This window comes from Eretmochelys imbricata, chromosome 2, assembly GCF_965152235.1.
Source record: "Eretmochelys imbricata isolate rEreImb1 chromosome 2, rEreImb1.hap1, whole genome shotgun sequence".
In the NCBI taxonomy this organism is placed as follows: Eukaryota; Metazoa; Chordata; order Testudines; family Cheloniidae; genus Eretmochelys; species Eretmochelys imbricata.
This window is the reverse complement of record NC_135573.1, coordinates 102,697,540-102,712,352: the sequence shown is the minus strand read 5'-3', so window position 1 is coordinate 102,712,352 and position 14,813 is coordinate 102,697,540.

The window sequence follows — 14,813 nt, the reverse complement described above, 5'->3', positions numbered from 1 at the left end:
GAAAAACTTTTCAGGACTCTACCCTATCACAGTTTTCAGACCCCCTCTCCATCCATTTAGCCACAAAGAAACAGTCAGTGTTCTTGACACCTAAGTTGAAAACTCATCAGTTAAGACATTGGATTTGAACTCAGGACAACTGGGTTCAATTCCCACCTCTGCCACAGACTTCCTGTGTGATCTTTAGCAAATTATTTTTCTCCTTCTATGCATCAGTTCCCCACCTGCTAAATGGGGATACTACTGCTTCCTTCCTTCACCCTTTGTCGGTCTTGTCTCTTTAGATTGTAAGTTCAACAGGACACAGAATTTTTGCAGATGCAGTGCCTAGCATAATGGGGCTCTGATTTCCATTGCTACTTCTAGATGTTACTGGATTCAAATAATCATAAATAATAAACAGAGGCTAGTCTCTCAAATAGGTGGGCCATAGACTGCTGAGGGTTTTGAAGATAAAGAGTAGGATCTTGAAACAGACCGAACTTCTTACAACATTTTTGAAGAGTCTGAAGCCAGTGCTGCATTACCCTATTTTGTAGAGATGTTTGGTCAAAGTTTATCTAGTGTGTATAAATATAAATTCCTCTGTTTTTTTTCCTGAGTCTGTTCCCAAAAGCCAAATTTTGGCCATATAAATCATTTAGCCATGAGAAGTATATCTATGGTATGGTAAATTTCTACCCTCATGCAGACTGATTTGGAGCTGAATCCTTCTGATAACTGAAAAGAATGTGTGGAAAAGCACAACTCTGGATATCTGTCTCTCTTTCAAAAAGCTCTGAGTTCAGGAATCAAAGGAGAATCTATATTAAAGAGAGATTTCCTACTTATATCAGCTGTTAATATGCTGGGCTTGGGGGAGGAGGGGCAGGAAATCACAAAATGTTTCCCTCTTGTAGAATGGTCTCACTCATAACAAGATAGTGAAATCTAAAGACAAATATCTTAATATTGGAAATTTTCAGGCTTGCCTGTCATTCCCTACCAAACAGGTGAATAGCAGAGCCTGGAAAGCTTTGTTAAAAGACTTAATAGCCTATAAGGACTCATTCTATGTTAAACAACTCTTTTCTGCTCTAAAAAACACCACCCACACCACTTGGAGGCTTTCTTGTAAATTTGTATTGTTTTTCTTTTGATACTTTCAATATTGGTTAGAGACACTCTACGTGTTCCACTTACCAAGCTGATTAAGCTACGGTTCTCTCTCTTGGCCATATAACAAGAATCTCTCTTTTTCTAGCAAACCCATGAACAAACATGATTTATGACTGACACTTCCACAACTCTGTATGTAGCCTTGGTAAGAACTAAATAATATTCAAGTCCTGGTTATGAACCAAATCCAATTCATTTCACGCTGATGCAGAATTAGTTTCAGACTAATGTAAAGGAGCAGTATGGGCAGACTGTTAAGGTGACTCCCTTATTTTTAACGTTTTCCAATGCAATTTGCAGCTTAACAGCCTCACTATAAATGACGTGATTAACTTTTACACATTTCTATATATTTGATGTATTTACCCAAATGCAGCTGTCGTTTTGTATAGTGTTTCAGATGTTTAGAACTGAATCAATTGTTTGAAGTAATCACACTTTCCAAAGAAAAGCCTTCTTTTTCAATGCTATAATGCAAGCATGAAGGAACATAGTTAGAATGTATATATGGGCCTCAAAAAAACAAAACAAAACAAAAACGATTTTCCCCCCTCTTAGTATAAAAATTATAGACTATATTTACCATTATGGAACTAGCCCACCAACCTTCACATTTTTTTCTGATGTTTCCAGTCAATTCAACCTTCTCCATCCCACACTAGAGCTTTCCTGACTCAGATCAGCTCTTCTCCACACACCCCACTTCCCCTCCATTGCAAGAAAGCAGTATTCTCTACTCTTTAGCAAATCATCTTGAAGGAAGAGCCGGATTCTGCACTCATTCTATTCTACGGTATAACTGTGGGACATAATCTTCCCCCCGTAACTGAAGGACAGTGTGTCCAGGACACAGAAATAGACATTTTTGTTCAATACAAGGTGACCAGTATTCACAGAACTAGGCTCAAAAGCCTTTTTATGTCCTAAACAAACATAAACAAACTTAAAAAGAGAGAACAAAAGAAATAGAAACTCAATCTTGGAATGTTGCTATTCAGTGTCATTTATAGTGAATTTTGAGCTTTTCTACATGTTAACTTGAATTGCCAATACTTGGATGTATAGTGTGAAGTCAGTACAAATATCATTTGAGCATATATGTGAAAAAAATGGAACATTTAGATGACCGTACCAAAACCTTCGTACAATGTTAATATTGGAAGGAGTGAGGAGAGAAATGAGAAGCAAGAATTTGCCAAAAGAGAAACCACTAAAAGAGAAATAAGTTTATATTTGAAGTTAAATTTGTGTATTACCAGAAAAGATAATTATGACCTTTGCTAATACATTTCATACCATACTTTAACATTCAATACTGGTCTTAAATTTATAAGGTTCAGTGTGCTCTAGGCCAGTGGTTTTCAACCTGTGGTTTTTGGACCCCAGGGGGTCTGCAGACTATATCTAAGATTTCCAAAGGGGTCTGCACCTCCCTTTTAAATTTTTTTTATGGGTCTGCAAATGAAAAAAGGTTTAGAACCACTGCCCTAGGCTATTAAAAAGAGCCACACTTCAATGTTTTTAAAAAGTGTCATGAGCAAGATTTTTTCAGTTCTAATAAATAATAATAAATATTAGTGTTATCATTAATAAATAATAATAACAATTAATAAATAATAACATCTATAAAATATGTGCATTGTGATTTAGAAAACTAAGATTATAGTTAACCATTTTAACTATTTTAAGAGGTTATGAACAATTATTTACGATTAGTTCTGAATGCCAAGACTTCTGTGAAAGTCTGGTGTCTTTCCTATCTGTATTCTTTTCACTCTACATGCCTGAACTGCATTCATAAATTTAATTTTCAGATCCTGTAGAAAACTAAAATTTGCATACCATAGCTATAACTCGTATTTTATTAAAGAAACCAAATTTTATGGGATCTCAGATTGGAAAATTAAGTTAATTCGATAATGCATTAAGAACATCTTAATCAATAAAAAGGAGTACTTGTGGCACCTTAGAGACTAACAAATTTATTTGAGCATAAGCTTTCGTGAGCTACAGCTCACTTCATCAGATGCATTCAGTGGCTGTCCATCTGTTTGCATTTGGAAAGGAAGATGATGTCTGTCTGTATCTCTACAAGTTTTTTCATGAAGTTGATAGATTTCCATTCCATACAGCTAAATTCAGTGCCTTGCATAATGACAGGTTTCAGAGTAGCTGCCGTGTTAGTCTGTATTCACAAAAAGAAAAGGAGTACTTGTGGCACCTTAGAGACTAACAAATCTATTTGAGCATTAGCTTTCATGAGCTAAAGCTCACTTCATCGGATGCATTCAGTAGCTCACGAAAGCTTATGCTCAAATAAATTTGTAGTCTCTAAGGTGCCACAAGTACTCCTTTTCTTTTTGCGAATACAGACTAACACGGCTGCTACTCTGAAACCTATCTTGATCAATGTCTCCCACCATAATGCAAAGCATGCTGATAAGAACGTGAGCACTGTTGATTAAAAGAGTGTAATGTAATGGTTTATAAAAATGTCAAAGCACTTAAATTAGTACTCTGCTAACATATCAAGTGAATAATTTAATTAGGAAGGACATCTACAGTACTTTATAGGCATAAGAATCATAGTTAAAATGGTTTAGTGTAGACAAGTAGCTTAAGACAGTAGAACAGTTTTATGCTTTGTAAACAGCAAACTAAGTTTCATTTCAGAAACAGAAGAAGGTCTGAAATGCACTGGGCATGATCTGAAGTCCATTGAAATCAATGGAAAGATTCTCACTGACTTCAGTGGGCTTTGGATAAAGTCCCTAGAGACTGATCCTAGTGACTGACTTTACTCAGGCAAAATGCACATTGAAGTTATGTTGAAACTTAAGTCTCAAGCTCATGGAGAATGAATGTGATGTATGCCTTACATTTTTCCTTAAACTATGCTTGGGAATGCTTTTACTGCATGTATATTTATGCACCAGAAAATCCTAGCTGACCTGAAGCAGATTAAGTGATTATGACATGAAATTCAACAAATTCCAACAATACATTTCAAGTCCCTGACTCACTTATAGTGTCATTCAACTGTTTATGCACTGTTAAAAATTACTGAATGACAGGCATGAAGATAAAAAACTACACTTATCAAGAGTGTATATTGCAATGTAGTTTTGTGTGCTTTTTGGTTAAACTGACCTTTCAAGGCATCTCCTTTGTCAGTTTATATATGTAAAATGGTTTCTCAAAGACCTAGCAAATTACAAGCAATTTGGAAAAGGAGAAAATATTTCATGAATAATCAGCTATCTGGACATATTAAAAAATGTTTCCTATAAATTACTTTTTTTTTTTTTTTTTACCAGCCTAGCTCTAACGTCAGATAAATTAGTGACTGACAAGAGAAAAGTAACTTCCCCAATTTCTTGGTAAATGTAATAAATGTTAATTATGTGAATGAAGCAATTTACTCCTTTTAAGGAGGGATGCTAACTAAATAGGCCTCCTTTTCAGTTATACAAGGTCTTCTTCCAGTCTAAGAGAGACAGCTATTCTAGAGTTCCATTTGTTTAAGAAAATAGGTCTAAATTGATTAAACTAATCATTTTATTCTAACTGCTCTTTTTAAAGACAACTGCTGATTGCATGCCCCTTTTGTAGCTGTAGCTGAGCCCGAGATAGTACAAAATAACCATCTTGCCAGTTGTCACAACTATTTGCTCATTCTTTAATTAAACATAATATATAAAACCATATAATTTACATCTAATTGGGAAACATTTTCTTTAGTCAGAAGGCAGTATGGTCTGGAGGAATGAGCACAGGCTTGGATGTCAAAAGTTCTGGCCCTGACTCTGTCACACTGGGTGGCCTTGGACAAGTCACGTCATATCTCAGTTTCCCTTTCTGTTAAATAGGAATAATACTAGTTAACCAGCTTCTTCACAGGGCTGTTGTGAAGTAAAGTTAACATATTTACTATGTAGACCTTAAAGAGACCCTAGAGCTAACTTGTGGTAACAGGTTGTGATAATGGTAGGGTGTTTCTAAGCTGTGGCAGTCTGGCCTTTTTACAAAAGTAAGGAACACTTGTAGCTTTAGGTCTCCTCATCAAGGAGGATAGGTCCATAAATGACTATTAGCTAAGATGCTCAGGGATGCAACTCCATGCTCTGGGTGTCCCTAAGCCTCTGACTGCCGGAAGCTGGGAGTGGACGACAGGGGATGGATCACTTGATGGTTGCCTGTTCTGTTCATTCCCTCTGAATCATCTGGCATTGGCACCTATCAGAATTCAGGATACTGGGTTAGATGGACCATTGTTCTGACCCAGTATGGCTATTCTTATGTTTGTGTGAAAAAGAGAGCATGTGTTTCTCTGCTGGGCCTTGGCACATAATTTAGATCTAACCTGGTGCCTGATATAAGGTAGTTAACAAATATGATAACCTGATTCCTTGAAACAAAGTGGGCAAACCTAAACTGAGCATACTCAGGGAGCCACCCAGTCAGCATAACATGGGAGAACTTTTCCTCAGACAGAATGAATACTAGCAGAGCATTTTAATTTCTAAGAGCTACTTTACCTGAGATGAATTTATATGTAAAACCTTAAAGAAATAACAATTATCGTTACCTTGCCATAACTAAACATTAGAAAATGGGGTGAACCTAAATACATTTTTACACTCAGACACTTCAGTACAGATGATGGCTTGGTGAATAGTACTTCTGGTAATTACTTCTAGATAACTGGTTTGAATCTGACACAGGTTGACAGTGATTTAAAAAGATCACCAACTGATGGCTATTTGGTGGCCTAGGTCTAATGAGTTGATGGTCTTTCAGTTCCCATTGAACAGGTGTCCAGATAACAAAACTCACGAGCACATTTGGTACTAACTGGCACCTTTGTTGGCAAGGATGAATGAGCAGAGAGACTGATTTACCCTCATCCATCGATGTGGTCTCTCCAGATCAAGATTCAGGTACCCTGGTGAGGAAATGTGGGGAGTCTTCCACTGCCTTATGCTACACCTATCCTGTACATAATAGAACTGCAGTCTCCAGCAGAGCCCTGTACAGGACTACTGCTCCCATCCCGCCCCGCAATACCCACTCCTGCATTGCTTCCTGCATTTTTATCCTGCTCCCACTCGTAAAAGCCTTAGATCCCGCAAAGCGTGCACGAGAGAGAAATTCTCCCATGCTACAAAAACCCCCAAAACAAACAAAAACAAAAAAACGTAAAACACGGTCGGTTAATATATATTATATATAAATGGAATTCAGACACATTTTTAACAACTAAAAGAATAAAACAAATCTTGCTGAAACCATGTAAAATACTTTAACTCCGGCTATAATATTCATCAAATCTCTTTCTATCCCTCGCTTAAATGTAAGTATTAAAACCTTTATTTAAAAAAAAAAGAAAATAAAAACTTTACACTGCTGAAATTCTATTTATGACAAGAGATTTAGTGTTTTCCCACAAATTACTAAAATCTATTTTTTTTTTTTGCCCACCCAATCTTACCCACAACAAAATACATTTTACCTGCTCCTGCTATTATTGCAGCAGGTCCTGCTACCAGGGCTGTAGTCTCCAGCACTTTTATTACCAGTAAATTCATTTAAAAACAGGCAATATGTTGACTCCTAAAACATCTCTTTTTTCCAATGTAAATTATCTTCCATGCACAAAAATCAAGTCCAAAGTCAGTTTGGATATTAGTACATAATAAATCACAATAAGCAAAATGTATTTTATTAACATGGAGAACATATTAATACACTCACATTTACCATCTCAAATTGCAGTTTAAAACTTTTTCTGGAGAGACCAAAAGGACCAGACTTTAGAGATTGGGAAATAATCTATTACTTATTCTTCTCTGGTATACCTATTATCAGCAGCAAATTTAAGAAAGCAGGCCAGCATTCACACTGTATTCTAGGTTAATCTTTTGCTTTTCTAACTGAGCGCCAAAGCAAAGGTAAAAGCATTAAGGGAAAAAAGCCCAGAGGTCTTCTTACTCCATATAAAAATTTACTAGGACTCTTTTCCCACATGTGGAAGTACACCTGTATTATAACACAAGGCAAAGGAATGCAGTTTGTGTGCTGCAGTGAATTAGCACCTGAGTGTAAGAATAGTATCTTTTTTGCCACTAGAGCCAAACTTTATCAGATGAGTATTCTTCCTGATTAGAGAGAGAGAGAGAGAGAGAGAGAGAGAGACATACACACACACACACACATCAGAGTTTTAATTGAATAACAAATTTTCTGTATGGGGCTCCAGGAATATTCTTTGCTGAGACATTTTCTGCAGTTACATATAATTTGACACAATCTGGTGAACACCAAGAGCAAAACTTTTGCTCTGCAAAAGTAATTTATGAACTAAAGGTACTTGAACAATACCCAGGGAACACAAAAAGCCAGAAAAACAGAACCTTACCCATGCCCTATCTCCCAATCACTGACACTGCCAAAAACAGTACATAAAATTAAGCAACTCCCTGTGCACTTTGGCCTGAATCCCTGTTGTGAGAACCACGTGTGAGAACACTACCAACTCAGAATGGTAGCATTTTACACCCCACTTTACACTGGTCGAAATGACTGACAAGATCAGGCATAAAATCAGGCCCGAAGTGTTTTATACATAGAGTACCTACCTTTGAGGCTGCTTGGTTCTGTGGTCCCTTTAAGGAACCACTAACACTTTTCCTGCAAGGGAGTAAAAATGGGACATCTGTTTGGGGACACTTACAAACACTGGCAAATACACAAAATGGACTGAAGGGATGAAAGACTGTGAATATAAAGTGGGTGAGAGTGATAAATCCTCAATCTCTCACTATGCAGTTGTACAATTCCTAGCACAATAGGACCCTTGGGTTGGGGCATCTGGGCACTAGAGTAATACAGGGAGGGCTAGAAACTTAAGCTAGATCCTTAAAGTAATTAGGCACTTAGCTCTGATTGAAATGAGTGGGAGTTAGGCACCCAAATACCTTTGAGGTTCTAGGCCTTAGTCTTGTTTAGAAATGAAAGCTGAGATTCTTCTCTGTTCATGTCATTTCTGGAGCTGGGAATTTAAGAAAATAACCAACTATTGCTAGGTTCATGGTGAAACTGTGAGAGTTGGCAAGTAATGCTAACAAAGAACTTATATAAGAGACTCCCTGTTCATTTATGGAGAAACTGACCACTCATGTGCTATCAAATTCAAACACTTATCAATGCAAAGAAGCAGATTTTTGTGCAAATAATGTAATAAATACAATTCTTGAAACAACATGAATTTAAATAATAAAATGTTGCTCTCTCCCTGTATGTCAGTAATGGCAGAACTATTTATTGCACTCCTACAGTACACATGAACTAAATACAGTATTACAACATGAAAGAAATTGGAATCATAGTGAATAACTTTACAGTCTTGGTGTAGAGAAATTATTAAGAAGTCTTCATTGCCACATATCAGTTTTAAGCCCCAATTCAGCAAGGTACTTTAAAAGCATGTGGGGCATTTTAAGCGTCAAAATAGTCCCATGCTTCAAATTATGTAATAATACCACCATCTAGTTCTTATATAACATTTTTCATCAGTAGCTCTAACAATGCTTTGCAAAGGAAATAAGTATCATTAGCCCCATTTTACAGATGTGGAAATTGAGACACAGGGAGATGAAGAGATTTGCCCAAGATCACCCAGCAGGCCAGTGGCTGAACCAGGAATTGAACTCAAATCTCCTGAGTCCCCCTCCAGTGCTCTATGTCACACTGCCTGTCTGTATTTGAATATTTTGCTGAATAATGACAGCTTATCCGTGCTTCTAGAAAAATGTATTAACTGCGGGGAGGAGGAATCAGCCTTAAGCAGCATAACCAAAGGTAAGTACAGCTTCTTCTAGGTGAGGTTTAATTAGAAAAAAAATCTATCAGTCCTGCAAAGCAAGTGCAATCCAGCTTGAGGTGGAGATGTACAGAAAGAAGAAGGAGGCTGCTTACCTGGTGAGACATGGAAGACAGACAGAATTTCAGTTGAATCAGGTCCACAGAATTTTACAGCTTAAAATATGCATGAGTCAGATTCTCAGCTGGAGTGAATCAGTGCAGCTTCAATGAACTCAATGGAACAATGCCAATTTACACCAACTAAGGATCTTACCCCACTGGCTGTATTTAAAGGATAATTATGTCTCACATTTATTAAAATCATCAGCTTGCATTTGGGCTCAATTTCTTTGCCAAAACCAGAATACATTGTGAGTTAAGGTGTAAAATGTATGCTATAGTTCTGAAATAAGGAATGTACATTAAGTAGGAAAATCACCCTTGGACAAGCTAAACTTTATAATTAATGGTTGAAGGTTACAGAGCTGTATTATTCTCATGTTTTAGCAAAATAAAAATGCACAGGATGTTGAGAGAGAGTGTGTGGTAGTGGGTCTGGAGAGTAGCATTCTGACCTAACAAAGGTGAACAGAGTAAATCTTCATTAAAATGAGAAAATATTCAGAAGAAACCCAGTGATTCTTAAGCATGCAAATTTGCAAATCCTAAACTGCTGCACCAGTTCTGAATTAGGTAGACAGAACTGGCCTCTTCTGTACCATTCTCACCACTCTTGGTAGAGAGCACCTGCCAGTCAGTGTGCACAGGCCCAGCCCAAGTGCCTGCTGCCAGTGAAGTAGCTGGGATCAGAAGAATTAGTTCTGCTTGCCTTGTGAGGACAATCCAGCCTCCAAGACTTCTATTCAAACTGCACTCCACTGCTCAAGCTCAACTGGAACCATTTAGTACTTACATTGTTGTGCGTTTTTTATTTGTTTCCTTCCACTCAAGCACGTTAACAAAGACGACCCCCCAGCAATCTTCCCCCCACCCTTCACATGACTAAGCGATTATCTTCCTCCGAATCAAAGAGACCGATGAAAAGGGTTTATTAATAAAAGTTCCCCTTCAGGAAGATTGGAAATGAATGATTAGTAAAATACACCCAATTTTACTTATAAGACCCCCCTCATAGAGAGGCATCTGTGAAGGGCAGGGATGCCAGAATAGTGGTGGGGATTCAGGCATCTGGAAGCTGTTTGCGATATGGATTAGAAGTCAAGCTGCACACAGATACTGCCTCTAGTTACAAAAGCTTGTGCTGTGGAGGGGAAAAAAGTATGCAGCTTGTTTACAGTGCTACTTTTTCCCTTTGCTTGTTATATGTTTTATTTCTTCCCTCATTCCCCTCTCCCCGTGCCACTCATGTGCAATTATGTCTGCACAGATATGCCAGCTGGTGGGGCTTGTTAACCATATCCACCATGTAAGCATTTAGGAGAAAAGGAGAAGGATACTAGAGCTGTGCAAACAATACTACATTGTAGTCTGAACTGGTGCAGTCTGTTGCCAGGGCTCACTGATCAAACTGAGAAAAATAATCCTAATATTGCAATTCATGTAGAGAAGACCAAAGATATATGTGTGGGTGTTTCCACACCACCAAATATTATACAGACAAGAAAATCGGAAATATTGCTAAAATAGTTTTAAACAATATATTGGTGCTATTTTGTCCACATGGATATGGAATACACATTAGTTTTAGATGCAGATTTTGTCAGCATGAGTTTAAAATGGTCACATAAGAGATTAACTCAGATCATTCTAAACAAGTGCAGATAAAACCTGCACACCATGCTATCAAATATTTGCATATAGTACATGTGGTACAGAGAAGCTATTTTAAGAATTAGGATTTAGAGAGGGTTTTAATTTCATTTATTTATTTTACCCAAAAAAATGAGATTATTTCTTGTATCCTTCCACCTGTAAAACTAAGTATCCTAGGTCTCAGGGTGGTCTACATTGAAAAATATATATTGACACAGCTACATCTTGCAGAGCTATGAAAAATCCACATCCCGGGAAATGTAATTAGGCTAACCTAACACCCAGTGTAGACAGTGCTTGGCCAATAGAAGAATTCTTCCCATGACCTAGCTACTGCCACTTGGAGAGGTGGATTAACTACAGCAATGTGAGAACCCCTCCAGTTGCTGTAGTGAGTGTCTACGTGTAAGCACAGCAACTGTGCTGCTGTAGTGTTTTAAATGTAGACATACCCTCAATCCTGCAACATTTTGTGTGCAGGCATGGCACACAACTGACTTTAACGAGATTTTGTGTGGGCACAGCTGTCCACCTAGGTGCAATTCATTGCATGATCAGAGTCCTGTAGACCTTTTGCCCAACTGTGTGGGGCTCAGAGTGAGAATAAAATATGACTATTAAAAAAACTCCAAAAACACCTCCAGAAATGACATGGGGAAGTAATATTTTTATTTTAGAAAAACAGTCAAGTCTGATGAGACTGCTACTTCCATTTCTAGGAGCAAGAATTACTAGGTCCCAATGAGGATCTGGGAGTCTTCCCTTCCATGTCTCTCATCCTCAAAGGCTGTGAAAAATTGGATTTTAAAGGTACAATGTTTTTATGTACAGAAAACCTATTACTGGACCAGGACTGAATTTTGCCCCTTCCTGGCCCTTGGTCTGTGTTAATTTGGGGCAGAAATTCCATATTTGAAAGGACGAAACATTTCTTAGGCAAATTGATTAACAAAAAGACACAAGACAGTTGTGTGAAGCTGCTCAGGGAGTCTGAATATTAGCATAAGGGTAAGGGAACGCTATTGAGCAGGTGATGTAAAATTTATCAAATGCCTTCACATATATAGTATTGTTTGCATGCATATGTGTGTACACTCTCTCTCTCTCTCTCTCTCTCTCTCACACACACACACACACACACACACACACACACAGAGGAAGTGATAGATGGGCAGGATAGGATAGTACTTCCAACTTGTATACCTGGTAGGTTCAAAACTATTGGGCCTTAAAATCATGACATTATTATGCGTGTATGCTTTGTTAATTTTAGAGGTGTTTTAAATTTATTAGTGATAACTTTTCTGCATCTCAGATGCTTATGTGATGGTCACCATCTTGACTGACACACTAGGAATCAAACTGGGGACCTCCACGGCTTAAGGCGCTTGAGCTACTACATCTTGAGATAAAGATCCAAGGCTCTGTAGGTAGGGGCTGTAACAACTCATATCCTGTGAAGATTGGCAGAGGAGACTAGTAATATATGCTAACCAGTGAGTTACACTTGTACAGTTAAAGTCACAGTACTTAGGGAGTTTAGGTATCTATAACAAGAAAAGGAGTACCCTGGCACCTTAGAGACTAACAAAATTATTTGAGCATAAGCTTTCATGAGCTTTCAAGCTTAACTTGTCAGCAAGTTAAGGAAGTATGGGCTGGATGAATGCACTATAAGGTGGGTAGAAAGCTGGCTAGATTGTCAGGCTCAACGGGTAGTGATCAATGGCTCCATGTCTAGTTGGCAGCCGGTATCAAGTGGAGTGCCCCAAGGGTCGGTCCTGGGGCCGGTTTTGTTCAATATCTTCATAAATGATCTGGAGGATGGTGTGGATTGCACTCTCAGCAAATTTGCGGATGATACTAAACTGGGAGGAGTGGTAGATACGCTGGAGGGGAGGGATAGGATACAGAAAGACCTAGACAAATTGGAGGATTGGGCCAAAAGAAATCTGATGAGGTTCAATAAGGATAAGTGCAGGGTCCTGCACTTAGGATGGAAGAATCCAATGCACCGCTACAGACTAGGGACCGAATGGCTAGGCAGCAGTTCTGCCGAAAAGGACCTGGGGTGACAGTGGACGAGAAGCTGGATATGAGTCAGCAGTGTGCCCTTGTTGCCAAGAAGGCCAATGGCATTTTGGGATGTATAAGTAGGGGCATAGCGAGCAGATCGAGGGACGTGATCGTTCCCCTCTATTCGACATTGGTGAGGACTCATCTGGAGTACTGTGTCCAGTTTTGGGCCCCACACTACAAGAAGGATGTGGATAAATTGGAGAGAGTCCAGCGAAGGGCAACAAAAATGATTAGGGGTCTAGAACACATGACTTATGAGGAGAGGCTGAGGGAGCTGGGATTGTTTAGCCTGCAGAAGAGAAGAATGAGGGGGGATTTGATAGCTGCTTTCAACTACCTGAAAGGGGGTTCCAAAGAGGATGGCTCTAGACTGTTCTCAATGGTAGCAGATGACAGAACGAGGAGTAATGGTCTCAAGTTGCAGTGGGGGAGGTTTAGATTGGATATTAGGAAAAACTTTTTCACTAAGAGGGTGGTGAAACACTGGAATGCGTTACCTAGGGAGGTGGTAGAATCTCCTTCCTTAGAGGTTTTTAAGGTCAGGCTTGACAAAGCCCTGGCTGGGATGATTTAACTGGGAATTGGTCCTGCTTCGAGCAGGGGGTTGGACTAGATGACCTTCAGGGGTCCCTTCCAACCCTGATATTCTATGATTCTATGAGCTACAGCTCACTTCAGCGGATGCATGCAGTGGAAAATGCAGTAGGGAGATTTTATATACACAGAGAACATGAAACAATGGCTGTTACCATACACACTGTAACAAGAGTGATCAGGAAAGGTGAGCTATTACCAGCAGGGGGGGGGGGGCTTTTGTAGTGATAATCAAGGTGGGCCATTTCCAGAAGTTGACAAGAACAGTAGGGGGGGGAAATAAACAATGGGAAATAGTTTTACTTTGTGTAATGACACATCCACTCCCAGTCTTTATTCAAGCCTAAATTAATTGTATCCAGTTTGCAAATTAATTCCAATTCAGCAGTCTTTCGTTGAAGTCTGTTTTTGAAGTTTTTTTTTGTTGAAGAATTGCCACTTTTAGGTCTGTAATCGAGTGATCAAAGAGATTGAAGTGTTCTCCGACTGGTTTTTTAATGTTATAATTCTTGACGCCTGATTTGTATCCGTTTATTCTTTTACGTAGAGACTGTTCGGTTTGGCCAAGAACAAATGGTGTGGCATTGAGATTTTATTAAGATGAGTTTGGGATGATCATATTGCTCATGGGCAATGTGAGTTATGCAGGTCATTCCTGATCTGCCAATAAAACCTTTAAAGCACACCAAATCATCATGCATTTGTGGCCTAACTGGAAACTCTTAAGTAATCAATATAATTAATACACAACCTATGGATGAGGCAACACATATGACATTCTGTAGCTGAAATATTTTAGATAACTTGGTTATTTTGAAGTATGAGGGAATATAAACAATAATACCAAATGTATCAGGACTCTAAGTGTACAAATCTCCAAGAGACAGAAAAGTCATAACTAATACATTTAAAACATTACAAAATTTATAAAATAGATTTTTCATACATACAATATTGGATATTAAGGATCAATATGTTATGTCCTATCACTTGTAGAATCCTGTTTTCCTACTGGAGAGTTGGAACTTTGACCCTTATACCATTGAAAGGGAGACATTTCCTGACCTCAAGGGTTGCAAGGTTACATTTGATATTAAACCAGTCACCGTTCCAGGCCTAAATATTGTATATGCTGATCTTCGGGCCAATGTAACTATGGAAAATGTCACATTTGAAGGAAAGGAAACATTTTTCTGGAAGCAAGTTTTTTGTTTTGTTTTAAATAAAGTGGCTGTTGGAAGCTGCTCCGATGGTTTTTAATGTTAGTGTAAGTTCTAGGGAGATGGATTAGTGGACCGAGTGAAGATCAGATGGTCAGAGGTACACGATGAATACAATTTATCACA